Below are 21,735 nucleotides of genomic sequence, written 5' to 3'. Positions count from 1 at the left end.
TCGCCGGCGGCGAGCTCCGCGGCGGGGAAAAGCTACGGTGGTGAAGTGCTTTTTGTGCTCCGGTGGTCTCCGATCGAGCTTGGGTGGCTGGGCAACTCCGCAAGAACTAAGGGAAGCTACTGGTGGCGTTGGTTGGGCGAAAAAGTGACCGGCTGCGACGAATCGCACCGGGGCTTGGCGGCGGCCGAGCTGGCCGGAGTTGAGGGAGGTGGCTGCTACGGGTCGATCTACTACGTGGGAAGCTCTACGGGGAGTATCTGATGTCGTCTGAAGCCTTGAACGAGCTCGGGGACCCTTTATATAGCGTGACGAGGCTGGCTCCGCGGCGGAAGCAGATAAGATCGCCGGCGACCACTTTCCTGTAGTTGCAGGGCATCGTGGCGGCGACGAACGCGTTGCGACGAGCGGGAGGATAAGCACGGCATGTGCTTTGAGGCAGCTGGCGCGCGCTGGTGGTTTGGGCGGCGCCGTCCGCGGCGGAATCCGCTGCCGACGCCGGCGTGCCGCCAAGGGCGCGGCCAGCGGCGCAGCAGGGCGTCAGAGATACCGTGGAGCAGGGGGCGGCTAGTGTGCGGTTCAACGATGCAGAGGGGGCCAGGGTCGGGTCGCGTCGAGTGCGGCAGTGCGGCGTGTCGCGTAGTGCGCGCGCGTGCAAAACATGCGCTCTGGGCGCGCCCAGAGCACGCACGGCACCTGCTCGACGAAAAGCCAGCGCGCTCTAGAGCTCGAGGGTGGAGCTGGCACTGCACAGGATGGAGGTAAGGGTAGCAAGACACTCAGTGGACAAGGTGGATAGGTCAGGAGTTCAAGTCCACAATGCAAACCAGAGAGCTTGCCAAAAGTGGCTGTGCACACCAGGTGTTCGACAGAATGCCATATGCACTTAGGTAACTCTTGGAGTGGCCAAAATCTCCAGATCAGTGTCTCTTTAGATGCAGGAGATGGTGGTAGGATTTGTTTGGCAACAACAAAAAGTTGATAGTGCAAGTTTTGCAAAACTCCAGTTTTGGGCAGAAAGAAAAAGGGTTTAGAACATGCATTTCAAAACCTCCAATGAGCCCAATCTCCTGGACTTAAGAGTTTGTTAGGGAGGGCTACAAGTAGGAAAAAGCTTAGGGTCACTAGAGCAAGGAAAAATATGGTTGCAGTACAAATCACCAAATTGGACCAGAATGCAAAAGAGGCTGATCCACTCAAATTTCCCAAGGAACATCACCGGGTTTTTGCTTGAAGATGAATTGTATACATCCATTGACATCTTCAAACACTTGGAAGAATTTTTAAAGAAATATTTAAATGGGTTGCAGTGCAAAAGTGCCTACTGGACCAGATTGGAGAAGTTGGTGAAGAGCTCAAAATCTCCAATGGCCAGAAGATATTTTTGCATAAAAGTGATGTGGGAACATTACATGACATCCCCAAATTTTGGTGGAAATTTTGAATGCATTTGTCAAAAGGTTGTAGTGCAAAACAGGCTCCAAATGCAAAAGGAAATCATTTTCAAGAAATAGAGCTCAGAGGAAATAAATCTTGCAAATTTAAATCCACTATTAAAATAATTGTTTTATTGTAGATAGAAATCAAGTCCAGCAATACCTTTGAAGGTTTTTCCCACAAGAGGCACAAATCCAAAATCACAAAAGGTAAAACTTGACAATTGGAAAAGTTTTATTTCCTGGCAACATTTTAATAAATGAAAATAAGGCCAAAATTTTGGGTGTCACAGATCTCATCTGGAGACCTTTTCCGGTATTCTGCCGGAGGGGGATTCGACCACGGAGAGCTTCTACATCAACCTTGTTGCGCTTTCGATGATGTGTGAGTAGTTTACCACAGACCTACGGGTCCATAGCTAGTAGCTAGATGGCTTATTCTCTCTCTTTGATCTCCAATACAATGTTCTCCTCGATGTTCTTGGAGATCTATTCGATGTAATCTTCTTATGCGGTGCATTTGTTGAGATCCGATGAATTGTGGGTTTATCATCAGATTCTCTATGAATATTATTTGAGTCTTCTCTGAACTCTTTTATCCATGATTTATATAGCTTTTTATTTATCTCTGATCTATTGATTTGGTTTGGCCAACTAGATTGATTTTTCTTGCAATGGGAGAGTTGCTTTCTAATGGGTTCAATATTGTGGTGCTTATTCCCAGTGACAGAGGGGGACATGACACGTATTTGTATTGTTGCCATTAAGGATAAAAAGATGGGGTTGGTTCATATTGATTGGATCTACCCCTCTACATCATGTCATCTTGCTTAAGGTGTTACTTCATTTTTGTTAACTTAATACATTAGATGTATGCTGGATAGCGGTCGATGTGTGGAGTAATAGTAGTAGATGCAGGCAGGAGTCAGCTTACTTGTCAAAGACGTGATGCCTATATACATGATCATTACCTTAGATATCGTCATAATTATGCACTTTTCTATCAATTGCTCAATAGTAATTTGTTTACCCATTGTATGCTTTCTTTCGAGAGAGAAGCCTCTAGTGAAAAGTATGGCCCCGGGGTCTATCTTTTATCATATTATTTTCAGATCTGTGAAATCAAAAACACAAAAATACCTTGCTGCAATTTATTTACTTTTATTTTATTTCAAACTTTTACTTATCTTTCATATCTATCACTATCAGATCTCATCCTTGCAAGTAACCGTGAAGGGATTGACAACCCCTTTATCGCGTTGGGTGCAAGTATTTGTTTGTTTGTGTAGGTGCAATTATTGGAGACTTGTGTGTTCCTCCTACTGGATTGATACCTTGGTTCTCAACTGAGGGAAATACTTATCTCTACTTTCCTGCATCACCCTGATGACCCACAAGTATAGGGGATCAATCGTAGTCCTTTCCATAAGTAAGAGCGTCGAACCCAACGAGGAGCAGAAGGAAATAACAAGTGGTTTTCAGCAAGGTATTTAACTGCAAGCACTGAAATTGTCGGTAACAGGTAGTTTGTTAGCAAGATAATTTCTAACAAGCAAGTAATGGTAAGGGTAAATAAAGTGCAGCAAGGTAGCCCAATCCTTTTGTGGCAAAGAACAGGCCAAAACGGTCTCTTATGATAAGCAAAGCATTCTTGAGGATACACGGGAATTTCACCATATCACATCACGTTGGCTTGATTCATGTTCGCTACTTTGATAATTCGATGTGTGGGTGGATCGGTGCTTAGCTATTGTTCTTACTTGAACAAACCTCCTACTTATGATTAACCCCCTCACAAGCATCTGCAACTACAAGAAAAGTATTAAGATAAAATCTAACCATAGCATTAAACTTTTGGATCCAAATCGGTCCCTTACGAAGTAGCGCATAAACTAGGGTTTAAGCTTCTGTCACTCTAGCAACCCATCATCTAATAATTACTCCACAATGCATTCCCTTAGGCCCAAATATGGTGAAGTGTCATGTAGTCGACGTTCACATGACACCACTAAGGGAATCACAACATACATATCACCAAAATATCGAACACATATCAAGTTCACATGATTACTTGCAACATGACTTCTCCCGTGACCTCAAGAACAAAAGTAACTACTCACAAACGATAATCATGCTCAAGATCAAAGGGGTATTAAATATCATAATGGATCTGAACATATAATCTTCCACCAAATAAACCATATAGTGATCAACTACATGATGTAATGAACACTACTAGTCACCCACAAGTACCAACCTAAGGTTCCGGAACAAAGATTGAACACAAAAGATGAACTAGGGTTTGAGAGGAGATGGTGCTGTTGAAGATGTTGATGGAGATGGCCCTGCCAAAGATGGGAGAGTTGTTGGTGATGACGATGACGATGATTTCCCCCTCCGGGAGGGAAGTTCCCCCGGCGGAATCGCTCCGCCGGAGGGCAAAAGTGCTCCTGCCCAAGTTCCGCCTCGAGACGGCGGCGCTTCGTCCCAAAAGTCATCCCCTTATTTATTTTTTCTAGCTCAAAATGACTTATATACCAGAAGAGGGGCACCGGAGGTGGGCCGAGGAGGGCACAACCGACCAGGGCATGCCTGGGCTCCCTAGCGCGCCCAGGTGGGTTTGGCCCACCTGGTGGCCCCCTCTGGTAGTTATTTTCTCCAATAATTCTTAAATAATCCATAAAAAATCTCAGTGAAGTTTCAGCTTATTTGGAGTTGTGCGGAATAGGTAGCTCTGACGTGCTTTTTCAGGTCCAGAATTCCAGCTGCCAGTATTCTCCCTCTTTGTGTAGACCTTGCATATTATGAGAGAAAAGGCGTTAGAATTACTCCCAAAAGAATTATTATGCATAAAAATATTATAAATAACAGTAGGAAATCATGATGGAAAATGGACGTATCATGCCCCTTTCTCTTCAAGGGAAAAACCAATGCAAGCTCAAGAAGTAGCAGCCACAATAACATTTGACATGACAGTTTTCGAATGAAATATGTGAAGTCCGGTTTCCAGAAAAGAATATATGATGATTTCTTGTACCATTTTCTCATTACTTATGTTGAAACTTATGTACTACAGTGTCTTACCACCGATGCTATTATGCATGCATGTTAAGATATGCATGGAAAATAACTACTAACACATATTTGTTCGCAAAAAAGTATAATCTTTTTTCCCTATTTATTGTCTACAAAGTTTTTTTTTTAATTTTTCATGCAGGGGATCAACACCTGCATTGCATTTTAAAGGTCGCGCTTAACACGGCGAAAGGAAATCATGCCTCAATTAGGCGTGATCTTTTTGTCTCGACTTACGAAGCCAATTTTTTCAAAGAATAAAGTTTGATAAAATATTAGCTACTACAACATTAGTCAGAAGGTTCTCATTTTCGAAAATCTTAACATTTTGAGGATCCCAAATCTTCCATGTGATTGTGAGTGGCACGAATGGTTTGAGAGAGGTGCGATGTTGAGCTTTTGCGAGATCCGGTGCTCAAAATTACATTGCAGGAAAAGGTGATCCCTAGATTCCTGGATGTTCAAGAGGGGGCACAATTCATCGTCGATAGTCATTTTTTTCTTGAGGTTTCTCATGTGTTGACGCGATCAATATGCACTAGCTAGCCAAAGATTTTGATTCAGGCCGACAATGTGGCATCCCAAATGTTTTTTTTGAATATTTACTGTGAGGCAAAGCCCCACAGCCCTTTATTATATAAAGAATCACTGTACAAGTAAAGTAGACTATACAAAGAAGAAAAAACAAAAGGGAAAGAGTCTACCTATTTGCTAACTAACTGTACTTGCTTTACAACAAAGAGGCAATCCAAGCCAAAAGCTTTGTCTTGTTACAGTCCTTCACCCTGTGAGCAAGCAGAGAAATATCATGGATGAAATTACACTTCCAAGCACTGAAAGTGGGTCTCTCAGCTCTGAAAATTCTGCCATTTCGCATAATCCAAATATTCCATGCTGCTGTGAGTATAACTTCAACGAAGAAAGGGTGTGTGAAGTTGGACTTGGCATGCAGGAGACATTGCAGGATATCTGAACCTCCAGACCAATCAATACCCAAATAGTTCCACATTCTACAGCTGAAGGTGCAGTTAAAAAATAGGTGTATCCTATTCTCATACGCCAACTCACTGCAAATGAGGCAAAGATTGTCATCCTGATTTGAGCGCCAGTGTCTCCTAACCAGCATATCCTTGGTGTTAAGTCTGTCAAAGAACAAAAGCCAACCAAACACCTTGATCTTCATGGTGCACTTACTCTGCCAAAGCCATTTACAGGGTTGTATTGTAGGCAAGTGGGAGTGCATGATCCTGTAAAAACTGTTCGCAGTATACCCTCCTGATTGACCAGGCCATATCCAAACATCAGGTACGGTGGGGTCTCTATCTAACTGCATGATCCAATTTTCAAATATGTGCAACTCAGCAGCAGCTTCCCGAGAAAGAGGCAGATAAAACATGGAAAAGAGATCCTAGGATTGGAGAAATTCCCTCACAGAGATCCTGTCATTATTGACAAAAGAAAACAACCTTGGCAATCTCCAACAAAGGGGTCTAGCAGAGCCCCCAATGTGCCAGGAATTAGTCCAGAAAAGAGCAGAATCACCCATGTTGATGTGTACTGATGCAACAGCAGTGTAAGCCTCATGCAGCTTCAGAATATCTCTCCACCAGAAAGATCCAGCAATAGCTGTTGCCTGTGGGACCCCATGATCATAGTAACTATTCCATATCAGGGTCACCCAAGGAACATCAACCTTGTTATAGAATTTGTGGAGATGCTTGAGAAGCAGTCCTTTGTTCTGGATGTTCAGATTAATAATGCCCAAACCACCCTTATCTCTTGGCCTGCAAACGAGCTCCCAAGCAGCCAGAGACTGTTTTGGAACATCACTATTACCCCTCCAAAGGCATTGCCTGAAGATCCTGTCCAGTTGCTTAATGATCCCGGCTGGGATATTGAGGCTACACAGAAAGTATATTGGCGGAGAGGTCAGGACAGAGGTGAGAAGCTGTAAACGAGAACCTTGATTCAGCATAGAAGAGCTTGCAGTTAATCTCCGTTCAAGACTGTCAACTAAGGGCATGAGATCAATGATCCTTGGCCTCGTAGTTCCTAAAGGCAATCCAAGATAAGTAAACGGAAGCTGGCCAATTTTATAACCGAGAATAGCAGCAAGTCTGTCAGCCTCCTCGGTAGTCATATTGAGTGGGATCATTGAGGATTTAACGTGGCATCCCAAATGTTGTATAACTCAGGGATGATCATTTGACCAACCAACACCACATGGGCCCCCTATTGGTGAAGAGCCCGCCTCCAAGGTGTGAACAAATATCAGTCACGTCCTTTAGATTCAACCGCAACAATAGAAGATGCAAGGAGTCGAGTTCTATAGCCGCAACCATATTTATCCTCCTAGGAAAGGATTGGTCGATCACCTCACGGAATATAGTGGCCACAAATGCATTGGCTTTTAGGTGGTTTGAGAAAAGTGTGGGGAAAGCAGTGGCAAGAGCTTCCTAGAGCAGCCATCGCTCTAACTAGAAGAAGCTTGAGCATCCATTCTTGACTTTGCATTATGTGATCTGCCTAATGATGTCTGCTAGAACTACGTCGGTATTTCCCCAAAAAGGAAGGGATGATGCAACATAACAACGGTAGGTATTTCCCTCAGTGATGAGACCAAGGTTATCGAACCAGTAGGAGAACCAAGCAACACTACGTAAAAAACACCTGCACACAAATAACAAATACTTGCAACCCGACATGTTAATAAAAGGGGTTGTCAATCCCTTTCGGGTAAAGGCGCTAGAAATTGGCAAAAGGACGGGATAAAGTTGTAATAGATTGAATAAATAGATCACAAATAAAATAAAGTGCAGCAAGGTATTTTTTAATTTTTGTTTTAATAGATCTGAAAATAAAAGCAAATAAAAATAGATCGCAAAGGCAAATATAATAAAGAAGAGACCCGGGGGCCGTAGATTTCACTAGTGGCTTCTCTCGAGAAAAATAGAAAACGTTGGTTAAACGAATTACTGTTGGGCAATTGATAGAACTTCAAATAATCATGATGATATCCAGTCAACGAACATTATATAGGCATCACGTCCGAGATTAGTAGACCGACTCCTGCCTGCATCTACGACTATTACTCCACACATCGACCGCTATCCAGCATGCATCTAGTGTATTAAGTGTTGGAAATATGCCCTAGAGGCAATAATAAATGGTTATTATTATATTTCTTTGTTCATGGTAATTGTCTATTATTCATGCTATAATTGTATTGTCCGGAAATCGTGATACATGTGTGAATACATAGACCACAACCTGTCCCTAGTAAGCCTCTAGTTGACTAGCTCGTTGATCAACAGATAGTCATGGTTTCCTGACTATGGACATTGGATGTCATTGATAACGGGATCACATCATTAGGAGAATGATGTGATGGACAAGACCCAATCCTAAGCATAGCATAAAAGATCGTGTAGTTTCGTTTGCTAGAGCTTTTCCAATGTCAAGTATCTTTTCCTTGGACCATGAGATCGTGCAACTCCCGGATACCGTAGGAGTGCTTTGGGTGTGCGAAACGTCACAACGTAACTGGGTGACTATAAAGGTGCATTACGGGTATCTCCGAAAGTGTCTGTTGGGTTGGCACGGATCGAGACTGGGATTTGTCACTCCGTGTGACGGAGAGGTATCTCTGGGCCCACTCGGTAATGCATCATCATAATGAGCTCAATATGACTAAGGCATTAGTCACGGGATCATGCATTGCGGTACGAGTAAAGAGACTTGCCGGTAACGAGATTGAACAAGGTATTGGGATACCGACGATCGAATCTCGGGCAAGTAACATACCGATTGACGAAGGGAATTGCATACGGATTGATTGAATCCTCGACACCGTGGTTCATCCGATGATATCATCGTGGAACATGTGGGAGCCAACATGGGTATCCAGATCCCGCTGTTGGTTATTGACCGGAGAGGCGTCTCGGTCATGTCTGCATGTCTCCCGAACCCGTAGGGTCTACACACTTAAGGTCCGGTGACGCTAGGGTTGTAGAGATATATGTATGCGGAAAACCCGAAAGTTGTTCGGAGTCCCGGATGAGATCCCGGACGTCACGAGAGGTTCCGGAATGGTCCGGAGGTAAATATTTATATATGGGAAGTCTTATTTTGGTCGCCGGAAAAGTTTCGCGCTTTATCGGTATTGTACCGGGAGTGCCGAAAGGGGTCCGGGGGTCCACCAAGGGGGTCCACCAGCCCCGGGGGGGCCACATGGGCTGTAAGGGGTGCGCCTTGGCCTATATGGGCCAAGGGCACCAGCCCCAAGAGGCCCATGCGCAAGAGATAAGAAAGAAGGGAGAGTCCTAAAGGGGGAAGGCACCTCCGAGGTGCCTTGGGGGGAAGGACTCCCCCCTGGCCGCACCCTTCCTTGAAGGAAGGGGCAAGGCTGCGCCCCCCCCCCTCTCCCTTGGCCCTATATATAGTGGGGGGAAGGGAGGGCAGCAACATCCAAGCCTTGGGCGCCTCCCTCCTCCCCTGCAACACCTCTCTCTCTCTCGCAGAAGCTCGGCGAAGCCCTGCCGGAGACCCGCTACATCCACCACCACGCCGTCGTGCTGTTGGATCTCCATCAACCTCTCCTTCCCCCTTGCTGGATCAAGAAGGAGGAGACGTCGCTGCATCGTACGTGTGTTGAACGCGGAGGTGCCGTCCGTTCGGCACTCGGTCATCGGTGATTTGGATCACGGCGAGTACGACTCCGTCATCCACGTTCATTGGAACGCTTCCGCTCGCGATCTACAAGGGTATGTAGATCCACTCCTTTCCCCTCGTTGCTAGTAGACTCCATAGATGCATCTTGGTGAGCGTAGGAAAATTTTAAATTATGCTACGATTCCCGACAGTGGCATCATGAGCCAGGCCTATGCGTAGTTACTATGCACGAGTAGAACACAAAGAAGTTGTGGGCGTTGATGTTGCCAATTCTTCTTGCCGCTACTAGTCGTTTCTTGTTTCGGCGGCATTGTAGGATGAAGCGGCCCGGACCGACCTTACACGTACGCTTACGTGAGACAGGTTCCACCGATTGACATGCACTAGTTGCATAAGGTGGCTAGCGGGTGTCTGTCTCTCCTACTTTAGTCGGAACGGATTCGATGAAAAGGGTCCTTATGAAGGGTAAATAGAAATTGGCAAATCACGTTGTGGTCATACGTAGGTAAGAAAACGTTCTTGTTAGAAACCTACAAACCACGTAAAACTTGCAACAACAATTAGAGGACGTCTAACTTGTTTTTGCAGCAAGTGATATATGTGATATGATATGGCCAGAAGATGTGATGAATGATATATGTGATGTATGAGATTGATCATATTCTTGTAATAGGAATCACGATTTGCATGTCGATGAGTATGACAACCGGCAGGAGCCATAGGAGTTGTCTTTATTATTTTGCATGACCTGCGTGTCATTGAATAACGCCATGTAATTTAGTTTACTTTGTTGCTAAACGCGTTAGCCATACAAGTAGAAGTAATCATTGGCGTGACGACTTCATGAAGACACAATGATGGAGATCATGATGATGGAGATCATGGTGTCATGCCGGTGAAGAAGATGATCATGGTGCCCCGAAGATGGAGATCAAAGGAGCATGATGATATTGGCCATATCATGTCACTATATGATTGCATGTGATGTTTATCATGTTTTTGCATCTTATTTGCTTAGAACGACGGTAGTAAGTAAGATGATCCCTTATAATAATTTCAAGAAAAGTGTTCACCCTAACTGTGCACCGTTGCGAAGGTTCGTTGTTTCGAAGCACCACGTGATGATCGGGTGTGATAGATTCTAACGTTCGAATACAACGGGTGTTGACGAGCCTAGCATGTACAGACATGGCCTCGGAACACACGCAATACACTTAGGTTCACTTGACGAGCCTAGCATGTACAGACATGGCCTCGGAACACGGAGGACCGAAAGGTCGAGCATGAGTCGTATAGAAGATACGATCAACATGGAGATGTTCACCGATCTTGACTAGTCCGTCTCACGTGATGATCGGACACGGCCTAGTCGAATTCGGATCATGTTTCACTTAGATGACTAGAGGGATGTCTATCTGAGTGGGAGTTCATTAAATAATTTGATTATATGAACTTAATTATCATGAACTTAGTCTAAAATCTTTACACTATGTATTGTAGATCAAATGGCCCACGTTGTCCTCAATTTCAACGCGTTCCTAGAGAAAACCAAGCTGAAAGATGATGGCAGCAACTATACGGACTGGGTCCGGAACCTGAGGATCATCCTCATAGCAGCCAAGAAAGATTATGTCTTAGAAGCACCGCTAGGTGAAGCACCAATCCCTGAGAACCAAGACATTATGAACGCTTGGCAGCAGCGTGCTGATGATTACTCCCTCGTTCAGTGCGGCATGCTTTACAGCTTAGAACCGGGTCTCCAAAAGCGTTTTGAGAAACATGGAGCATATGAGATGTTCGAGGAGCTGAAACTGGTTTTTCAAGCTCATGCCCGGGTCGAGAGATATGATGTCTCCGACAAGTTCTTCAGCTGTAAAATGGAGGAGAACAGTTCTGTTAGTGAGCACATACTCAGAATGTCTGGTTGCACAACCGCTTGTCTCAGCTGGGAGTTAATCTCCCGGATGACGCGGTCATTGACAGAATCCTCCAGTCGCTTCCACCAAGCTACAAGAGCTTTGTGATGAACTACAATATGCAGGGGATGGAAAAGACCATTCCCGAGGTATATTCAATGCTGAAATCAGCTGAGGTAGAGATCAGAAAAGAACATCAAGTGTTGATGGTGAATAAAACCACTAAGTTCAAGAAGGGCAAGGGTAAGAAGAACTTCAAGAAGGACGGCAAGGGAGTTGCCGCGCCCGGTAAGCCAGTTACCGGGAAGAAGTCAAAGAATGGACCCAAGCCCGAGACTGAGTGCTTTTATTGCAAGGGAAGTGGTCACTGGAAGCGGAACTGCCCCAAATATTTAGCGGACAAGAAGAAGGCCGGCAACACCCAAGGTATATGTGATATACAAGTAATTGATGTGTACCTTACCAGTACTCGTAGTAGCTCCTGGGTATTTGATACCGGTGCGGTTGCTCATATTTGTAACTCAAAACAGGAACTACGGAATAAACGGAGACTGGCAAAGGACGAGGTGACGATGCGCGTCGGGAATGGTTCCAAGGTCGATGTGATCACCGTCGGCACGCTACCTCTGCATCTACCCACGGGATTAGTTTTAAACCTCAATAATTGTTATTTAGTGCCAGCTTTGAGCATGAACATTGTATCTGGATCTTGTTTAATTCGAGATGGCTACTCATTTAAATCTGAGAATAATGGTTGTTCTATTTATTTGAGAGATATGTTTTATGGTCATGCCCCGCTGGTCGATGGTTTATTTTTGATGAATCTCGAACGTGATGTTACACATGTTCATAGTGTGAATACCAAAAGATGTAAAGTTGATAACGATAGTCCCACATACTTGTGGCACTGCCGCCTTGGTCACATTGGTGTCAAGCGCATGAAGAAGCTCCATGCAGATGGACTTTTGGAGTCTCTTGATTACGAATCATTTGACACGTGCGAACCATGCCTCATGGGTAAGATGACCAAGACTCCGTTCTCCGGAACAATGGAGCGAGCAACCAACTTATTGGAAATCATACATACCGATGTGTGTGGTCCAATGAGTGTTGAGGCTCGCGGAGGATATCGTTATGTTCTCACTCTCACTGATGATTTAAGTAGATATGGGTATGTCTACCTAATAAAACACAAGTCTGAAACCTTTGAAAAGTTCAAGGAATTTCAGAGTGAGGTTGAGAATCAACGTGACAGGAAAATAAAATTCTTACGATCAGATCGTGGTGGAAAATATTTAAGTCACGAATTTGGTACACACTTAAGGAAATGTGGAATAGTTTCACAACTCACGCCGCCTGGAACACCTCAGAGAAATGGTGTGTCCGAACGTCGTAATCGCACTCTATTGGATATGGTGCGATCTATGATGTCTCTTACCGATTTACCGCTCTCATTTTGGGGTTATGCTTTAGAGACTGCCGCATTCACTTTAAATAGGGCACCGTCTAAATCCGTTGAGACGACACCGTATGAATTATGGTTTGGGAAGAAACCTAAGCTGTCGTTTCTAAAAGTTTGGGGATGCGATGCTTATGTCAAGAAACTTCAACCTGAAAAGCTCGAACCCAAATCGGAAAAATGCGTCTTCATAGGATACCCTAAGGAAACTATTGGGTATACCTTCTACCTCAGATCCGAAGGCAAGATCTTCGTTGCAAAGAACGGGTCCTTTCTAGAGAAGGAGTTTCTCTCGAAAGAATTGAGTGGGAGGAAAGTGGAACTTGATGAGGTGATAGTCACCCCTTCTGAACCGGAAAGTAGCGCAGCGCGGGAAAATGTTCCTGTGGTGCCTACACCGACTGGGGAGGAAGTTAATGATGATGATCATGAAGCTTCAGATCAAGTTGCTGAACTTCGTAGGTCCACAAGGACACGTTCCGCACCAGAGTGGTACGGCAACCCTGTCCTGGAAATCATGTTGTTAGACAACGGTGAACCTTCGAACTATGAAGAAGCGATGGCGGGCCCGGATTCCGACAAATGGCTAGAAGCCATGAAATCCGAGATAGAATCCATGTATGAAAACAAAGTATGGACTTTGACTGACTTGCCCGATGAGCGGCGAGCCATAGAAAACAAATGGATCTTTAAGAAGAAGACGGACGCAGATGGTAATGTGACCATCTACAAAGCTCGACTTGTCGCTAAGGGTTATCGACAAGTTCAAGGGGTTGACTACGATGAGACTTTCTCACCCGTAGCGAAGCTGAAGTCCGTCCGAATCATGTTAGCAATTGCCGCATACTATGATTATGAGATATGGCAGATGGACGTCAAAACGGCATTCCTTAACGGCTTCCTTAAGGAAGAGTTGTATATGATGCAGCCGGAAGGTTTTGTCGATCCTAAGAATGCTAACAAAGTATGCAAGCTCCAACGCTCAATCTATGGGCTGGTGCAAGCATCTCGGAGTTAGAACATTCGCTTTGATGAGATGATCAAAGCGTTTGGGTTTACACAGACTTATGGAGAAGCCTGTGTTTACAAGAAAGTGAGTGGGAGCTCTGTAGCATTTCTCATATTATATGTGGATGACATATTATTGATGGGAAATGATATAGAATTCTTGGAAAGTATAAAGGCCTATTTGAATAAGTGTTTTTCAATGAAGGACCTTGGAGAAGCTGCTTACATATTAGGCATCAAGATCTATAGAGATAGATCAAGACGCCTCATTGGTCTTTCACAGAGTACATACCTTGACAAGATATTGAAGAAGTTCAGTATGGATCAGTCCAAGAAGGGGTTCTTGCCTGTATTGCAAGGTGTGCAATTGAGCACGGCTCAATGCCCGACCACGGCAGAAGATATAGAAGAGATGAGTGTCATCCCCTATGCCTCAGCCATAGGGTCTATTATGTATGCCATGCTGTGTACCAGACCTGATGTAAACCTTGCCGTAAGTTTGGTAGGAAGGTACCAAAGTAATCCCGGCAAGGAACACTGGACAGCGGTCAAGAATATCCTGAAGTACCTGAAGAGGACTAAGGATATGTTTCTCGTTTATGGAGGTGACGAAGAGCTCGTCGTAAAGGGTTACGTCGACGCTAGCTTCGACACAGATCTGGATGACTCGAAGTCACAGACCGGATACGTGTATATATTGAATAGAGGAGCAGTAAGCTGGTGCAGTTGCAAGCAAAGCGTCGTGGCGGGATCTACATGTGAAGCGGAGTACATGGCAGCCTCGGAGGCAGCACAGGAAGCAGTCTGGATGAAGGAGTTCATTACCGACCTAGGGGTGATTCCCAATGCGTCGGGCCCAATGACTCTCTTTTGTGACAACACTGGAGCTATTGCCCTTGCGAAGGAGCCCAGGTTTCACAGGAAGACCAGACATATCAAGCGTCGCTTCAACTCCATTCGTGAAAGTGTTCAAAATGGAGACATAGATATTTGTAAAGTGCACACGGACCTGAATGTAGCAGATCCGTTGACTAAACCTCTCCCTAGGGCAAAACATGATCAACACCAGGACGCAATGGGTGTTCGATTCATCACAATGTAACTAGATTATTGACTCTAGTGCAAGTGGGAGACTGTTGGAAATATGCCCTAGAGGCAATAATAAATGGTTATTATTATATTTCTTTGTTCATGGTAATTGTCTATTATTCATGCTATAATTGTATTGTCCGGAAATCGTGATACATGTGTGAATACATAGACCACAACCTGTCCCTAGTAAGCCTCTAGTTGACTAGCTCGTTGATCAACAGATAGTCATGGTTTCCTGACTATGGACATTGGATGTCATTGATAACGGGATCACATCATTAGGAGAATGATGTGATGGACAAGACCCAATCCTAAGCATAGCATAAAAGATCGTGTAGTTTCGTTTGCTAGAGATTTTCCAATGTCAAGTATCTTTTCCTTGGACCATGAGATCGTGCAACTCCCGGATACCGTAGGAGTGCTTTGGGTGTGCCAAACGTCACAACGTAACTGGGTGACTATAAAGGTGCATTACGGGTATCTCCGAAAGTGTCTGTTGGGTTGGCACGGATCGAGACTGGGATTTGTCACTCCGTGTGACGGAGAGGTATCTCTGGGCCCACTCGGTAATGCATCATCATAATGAGCTCAATATGACTAAGGCGTTAGTCACGGGATCATGCATTGCGGTACGAGTAAAGAGACTTGCCGGTAACGAGATTGAACAAGGTATTGGGATACCGACGATCGAATCTCGGGCAAGTAACATACCGATTGACAAAGGGAATTGCATACGGATTGATTGAATCCTCGACACCGTGGTTCATCCGATGATATCATCGTGGAACATGTGGGAGCCAACATGGGTATCCAGATCCCGCTGTTGGTTATTGACCGGAGAGGCGTCTCGGTCATGTCTGCATGTCTCCCGAACCCGTAGGGTCTACACACTTAAGGTCCGGTGACGCTAGGGTTGTAGAGATATATGTATGCGGAAAACCCGAAAGTTGTTCGGAGTCCCGGATGAGATCCCGGACGTCACGAGAGGTTCCGGAATGGTCCGGAGGTAAAGATTTATATATGGGAAGTCTTATTTTGGTCGCCGGAAAAGTTTCGCGCTTTATCGGTATTGTACCGGGAGTGCCGAAAGGGGTCCGGGGGTCCACCAAGGGGGTCCACCAGCCCCGGGGGGGCCACATGGGCTGTAAGGGGTGCGCCTTGGCCTATATGGGCCAAGGGCACCAGCCCCAAGAGGCCCATGCGCAAGAGATAAGAAAGAAGGTAGAGTCCTAAAGGGGGAAGGCACCTCCGAGGTGCCTTGGGGGGGAAGGACTCCCCCCTGGCCGCACCCTTCCTTGAAGGAAGGGGCAAGGCTGCGCCCCCCCCCCCCTCTCCCTTGGCCCTATATATAGTGGGGGGAAGGGAGGGCAGCAACATCCAAGCCTTGGGCGCCTCCCTCCTCCCCTGCAACACCTCTCTCTCTCTCGCAGAAGCTCGGCGAAGCCCTGCCGGAGACCCGCTACATCCACCACCACGCCGTCGTGCTGTTGGATCTCCATCAACCTCTCCTTCCCCCTTGCTGGATCAAGAAGGAGGAGACGTCGCTGCACCGTACGTGTGTTGAACGCGGAGGTGCCGTCCGTTCGGCACTCGGTCATCGGTGATTTGGATCACGGCGAGTACGACTCCGTCATCCACGTTCATTGGAACGCTTCCGCTCGCGATCTACAAGGGTATGTAGATCCACTCCTTTCCCCTCGTTGCTAGTAGACTCCATAGATGCATCTTGGTGAGCGTAGGAAAATTTTAAATTATGCTACGATTCCCAACATTAAGTTCATGGAGAAACGGAGTAATGCAATAAGATCGATGACACGATGTAGACAAGATCTATTTATGTAGAAATAGACCCCATCTTGTTATCCTTAATAGCAACGATAGATACGTGTCGGTTCTCCTTCTGTCACTGGGATCAAGCACCGTAAGATCGAACCCATTACAAAGCACCTCCTCCCATTGCAAGATAAATAGATCAAGTTGGCCAAACAAAAACCAAATATCATAGAAGAAATACGAAGCTATAAGCAATCATGCATATAAGAGATCAAAGAAGACTCAAATAACTTTCATGGATAAAAAGATAGATCTGATCATAAACTCAAAGTTCATCAGATCCCAACAAACACACCGCAAAAAGATTACATCATATGGATGTCCAAGAGACCATTGTATTGATAATCAAAAGAGAGAGAGGAAGCCATATAGCTACTAACTACGGACCCGTAGGTGTACAAAAGACTACTCACGCATCATCGAAGAGGCACCAATGGACATGATGAACCCCTCTGTGATGGTGTCTAGATTGGATCTGGTGGTTCTGGAACTTGCGGCGGCTGGAATTGATTTTCGTCGACTCCCGTAGGGTTTCTGGAATATTGGGGTATTTATAGAGCAAAGAGGCGGTGCGGGAGGCCACCAAGCTGGGCACAAGCCGCCTGGGCGTGCTTGGGCCTCCAGGCGCACCCTGGTGGGTTGTGACCCCCTCGGGGCACCCCCAGGTGCTTCTCCGGCCCACTGGATGTCTTCTAGTCCAAAAAAATCCACAAGTTTCGCTGCGTTTGGACTCCGTTTGGTATTGATTTCCTGCGATGTAAAAAACATGCAGAAAACAGCAACTGGTACTGGGCACTATGTCAATAGGTTAGTACCCAAAAAAGATATAAAATGACTATAAAATGATCGTAAAGCATCCAAGAATGATAATATAACAGCATGGAACAATAAAAATTTATAGATACATTGGAGACGTATCAGCATCCCCAATCTTAATTCCTGCTCGTCCTCGAGTAGGTAAATGATAAAAACAGAATTTTTTATGTGGAATGCTGCCTAACATATTCATCACATATTCTTTTCTTTATAGCATGGACATTTGCACTTTATATGGTTCAAAGCAATAGTCTAGTTTTAACATGATAACTTAAATACTCAAGCATATCAATAAGCAACCATGTCTTTTAAAATATCAACGCTAAAATACGTTATCCCTAGCCCATTATGCCCAATGATTAATCCATTCATGCAACACACTCGCATATTTGCTACACCCAATGCTCAAGTTCGATCATAGTGCCCCTTAGTTGGTGCTTTATAAGAGAAGATGGAGACTCAAATTAAATTAAAATTTGCATAAAGTAAAAGAAAGGCCCTTCGCGGAGGGAAGTAGGGATTTGTAGAGGTGCCAGAGCTCAAAGCAAAAATTGGGAGATAAAAACATTTTGGGAGGCATACTTTTCCCACCAACGAAAACGACTTAGAGTTCCCAACACTTTCCATGCTAGATATATCATAGTCGGTTCCCAAACAAAAAATAAAGTTTATTCCTTTTTCCACCATACTTTCACTTTCCAGGGCTAACCGTATCCACAGGTGCCTTCCATACCAACACTTTCCAAGGAATTTATTATTTGACAACATAAAGTAAATTCATTTTTCATTTCGGAACTTGGCATCCCTAATACCTTTGCCTTACTCTCGTGCAATGACAAGTGAATAAACACTCATCGTGAGAATAACACATCTAGCATGGAAAGTATCGGCCACCCCTCACCGCCTCGCGAGTGGTACGAGCACACAAAAGAGAAATTTATTTTGAAAATTAAAGATGGCACATACAAATTTTCTTAGAATGGCAAAATGATACCGCATATAGGTAGGTATGGTGGACTCATGTGGAAAAACTGGTTTAATGGATTTCGGATGCACAAGTAGTGATCATACTTAGTGCAATATGAAGGCTAGCAAAAGATTGAGAAGCGACCAACCAAGAAACGAAAAATATCATAAGCGAGCATTAAGCATAATTAACACCAAATAATGCACCACAAGTAGGATGTAATTTGATTGCATAAGTATTGATTTTCATGCTTGCATAGGGAATCACAAACCTTAACACCAATATTCTTACTAAAGCATAATTCACATATGACATCATCATACCTCAAAACTATTACAAGGAATCAAGTTTATTTTGTCCAAGGATCTTCATGAAAGTTTTTATCATATCCTTCTTGGATATCTATCACTTTGGAACTAATTTTCATGTGTTGCTTTTGATAAGCTCAAACAAATATAAGTGAAGATCATAAGCATAATATTTCTTTCTCTCAAATTAATTTAAGTGAAGCAAGAGAGAATTTCAAAAAAAATTACTAAATCTCAAATAAATCTAAGTGAAGCATGAGAGCATTTCTTCAAAAATACTAAAGCACACCGTGCTCAAAAAGATACAAGTGAAGCACTAAAGCAATTCCATAGCTCATAAAGATTTAAGTGAAGCATAGAGAGCAATTCTAACAAGTCATGGCATAATTTTGGCTCTCTCAAATAGGTGTGCCCAGCAAGGATTCAAGACTTAAAATAAAAATAAAAACAAGCAAAGACTCATATCGTACAAGACGCTCCAAGCAAAAACTCATATCATACAAGACGCTCCAAGCAAAACTCATAGTACGCGACGAATAAAAATATAGTTCTGAGTAAAATACCGATGGTCGTTAGAAGAAAGAGGGGATGCCACTCAGGCATCCCCAAGCTTAGTTGCTTGCTTCTCTTTGGATAATAGCTTGGGATGCCATGGGCATACCCAAGCTTAGGCTCTTCTTACTCCTTATTCCTTCATCCATCGTAACATCACCCAAAACTTGAAAACTTCAATCACACAAAACTCAACAAACCCTTCGTGAGATCCGTTAGTATAAGAAAGCAAATCACTACTATAAGTACTGTAGCAAACCAATTTATATTTTATTCTTGCATTATATCTACTGTATTCCAACTTTCTATGGCAAAAATCTTCAAAGAAAACCATAGAATCATCAAAACAAGCACACAACACAAAGAAAACAGAATCTGTCAAAAACAGAACATTCTGTAGCAATATGGATATTTCGAATACTTCTAAAACTCCAAGAATTCTGAAAAATTAGGACCACATAAAAATTTGTATATTAATCTTCTGCAAAAAGAATTGGTATTTAATCATGCTCCTGTTAAAAACGAGAATTATTTTCACGAGCGCGAAAGTTTCTGTTATTCAGCAAGATCAAATCAACTATCACCCAACATGATCCTAAAGGCTTTGCTTGGCACAAACACTAATTAAAACATAAAAACACAATCATAACAGTAGCATAATTTAGCAAACACTCAAGAACAAAAAGCAAAAGGCAAAAAAATATTTTATTCATTGTGTTGCCTCCCAACAAGCGCTATCGTTTTACGCCCCTAGCTAGGCATAAAGCAAGGATCTAAGTGTTGTCATCGGTAGTTTTGGCAACTTTGGTAAGGGCATTCTCAAACCCAGGAGGCTCTTTGCGCTTCCCTAAATTCTTAGGAAAAGAAACCATCTTGAGATCTAAAATATCCAATCGCTTATTACAAAGAGTAATCAAGGTATTCATGCGATTGATACTACCGTTAAGGTGTTTAAGGGGTTCATTATATTTTTGCAATTCAACCATATGTTTATGAAAATCACCAAGTTTGTCCAACATTTGAACACCCTTTGGGTGAAAGAAAGCCCCTTCTTTTGAGGTGGAATCCCCAGAGTTCCTTTTAAAATTTCATAGGCAGCATTAGCATCAAGCTCGATAAAATTCCCTTTAGCGGCAAAATCTAAGTTGTCTATGATGCAAAGCCAATCCTACGTAAAAATTATGAAGCAAAATCTTTGCGTCCCCTGCAAATACGATAGGATTCCATTAGCCTATACCAAGCATCTTTCAAAATTTCTCCTTGTCTTTGCTTGAAGTATAAAACTTCGAAATCTGGTGACAAAGGAGAAGTAGTCACGCTAGCCATTATGACTAGAAAGCAAGAACACGGATAGATCCGGCAAGAAAACCGCGACAAAAAAGAGGGCGAATAAAAATGCAAATTTTCATGAAGTGGGGGAGAGGAAAATGAGAGGCAAATGGCAAATAATGTAAATTGCGAGGAGATGAGATTTCTGATTAGGAACCTGGTAGATGTTGATGATGTCTCCCCGGCAACGGCGCCAGAAATTCCTTTTGATGTCTGCTAAAACTACGTCGGTATTTCCCCAAAGAGGAAGGGATGATGCAGCACAGCAACGGTAGGTATTTCCCTCAGTAATGAGACCAAGGTTATTGAACCAGAAAGAGAACCAAGCAACACTACGTAAACAGCACCTGCACACAAATAACAAATACTCGCAACCCGACGTGTTAAAGGGGTTGTCAATCCCTTTCTAGTAACGGCGCCAGAAATTGGCAAAAGGACGGGATAAAGTTGTAATAGATTGGATAAATAGATTGCAAATAAAATAAAGTGCAGCAAGGTATTTTTTGTATTTTTGGTTTAATAGATCTGATAATAAAAGCAAATAAAAATAGATCGCAAAGGAAAATATAATAAAGAAGAGACTCGGGGGCCGTAGATTTCACTGGTGGCTTCTCTCGAGAAAAATAGCAAACGGTGGGTAAACGAATTACTGTTGGGAAATTGATAGAACTTCAAATAATCATGACGGTATCCAAGCAATGATCATTATATAGGCATCACGTCCAAGATTATTAGACCGACACCTGCCTACATCTACTACTATTACTCCACACATCGATCGCTATCTAGCATGCATCTAGTGTATTAAGTTCATGGAGAAACGGAGTAATGCAATAAGAATGATGACATGATGTAGACAAGATCTATTTATGTAGAAATAGACCCCATCTTGTTATCTTTAATAGCAACGATACATACGTGTTGGTTCCCCTTCTGTCACTCGGATCAAGCACCGTAAGATCGAACCCATTACAAAGCACCTCTTCCCATTGCAAGATAAATAGATCAAGTTGGCCAAACAAAACCCAAATATCGGAGAATAAATATGAGGCTATAAGCAATCATGCATATAAGAGATCAAAGAAGACTCAAATAACTTTCATGGATAAAAATATAGATCTGATCATAAACTCCAAGTTCATCGGATCCCAACAAACACATCGCAAAAAGAGTTACATCATATGGATCTCCAAGAGACCATTGTATTGATAATCAAAAGAGAGAGAGGAAGCCATCTAGCTACTAACTACGGACCCGTCGGTGTACAAAAGACTAC

The sequence above is a fragment of the Aegilops tauschii genome, chromosome 1 (assembly GCF_002575655.3).
Source record: "Aegilops tauschii subsp. strangulata cultivar AL8/78 chromosome 1, Aet v6.0, whole genome shotgun sequence".
Lineage (NCBI taxonomy): Eukaryota > Viridiplantae > Streptophyta > Magnoliopsida > Poales > Poaceae > Aegilops > Aegilops tauschii.
The sequence above is the reverse complement of the archived record's forward strand: the minus strand, read 5'-3'. Positions refer to the sequence as shown.